The 883-nt window shown below is 47.0% G+C and overlaps 1 protein-coding gene across 1 annotated transcript in view; it reads left to right on the top strand.

The window, feature by feature from the left end:
• The window catches only part of LOC118420158, a 65,938-nt gene that overhangs the window by 22,577 nt on the left and 42,478 nt on the right, over positions 1-883 (top strand). The window lies entirely within an intron of this gene.

Raw genomic sequence — 883 nt, 5'->3', positions numbered from 1 at the left:
GCCTGCCGACAACAGCCAGCCCAAGGGAACTGGACCCCACAGGCTCTCCAGGGCCCAGGTTTTGTTTGACTATTTTGCTACACTACAAGCTCAAAACCACCATTCTTTCTTCTCCCTGCTTATAACATGTATGTACATGTATGTACTGTAGTTACAGCTGTTTCCACGGTGTTACATGTGTATGATGTCTTGGTGGTGCCTGTTATGGTGAAGACGCATTACTACTAACAGAGTATTCGTGCAATGTGCAAATTGAATGCAGACACGACTTCGGAACATTTATTTTAAAAAATGCAACATATCCAAAGAGTAGGTGCAGTTAGACGGTTACTGTACGCGAACTTAAAACCACCACAAACAGTCTCCAAATACAAACTTATTCTGCGTTATTGAACATGATAAATGTGTTATGCTGCACATGATCAATACTTAACATAATTTACATTTTGTTACAATTACAGGTTAGCAAGGAGTCGGTTGGCTCCATCGCTCCTTACACCAAACTGGGAGAGAATGAGGAAAAACCTGTGGTTGGTCAGCCAAGTGTCAGCCCTGAGGGTATTGAACTGGTAGAGATGGGAGCCGCTGCAGCTGATGATCCTCCTGCTAGATCACCAGAGTCCCCAATCCAAGATGTTGCTGATTACCTGAAAACGGCAGACGGGATCATGGACTATGTTCGCATGGGAGCCGGAGAAGACTACGACACGAAGAGTGGTGTCGACACTCCAGACTACCTCCAGACCTACACTCTCCGCAATGATATGGCAAAACCAGCCCAGGGAAAGGTCAAACCGATGGATGGGTACGTCCGGGCGGCGACGGGAAAGCCAGGCCAGTTCGTCGAGCCGGACTATCAAACACGGTACAGTCTGGAATCACT

Source organism: Branchiostoma floridae, chromosome 7, assembly GCF_000003815.2.
Source record: "Branchiostoma floridae strain S238N-H82 chromosome 7, Bfl_VNyyK, whole genome shotgun sequence".
Taxonomy (NCBI): domain Eukaryota; kingdom Metazoa; phylum Chordata; class Leptocardii; order Amphioxiformes; family Branchiostomatidae; genus Branchiostoma; species Branchiostoma floridae.
This window is presented reverse-complemented; position numbering and strand designations above follow the sequence as displayed.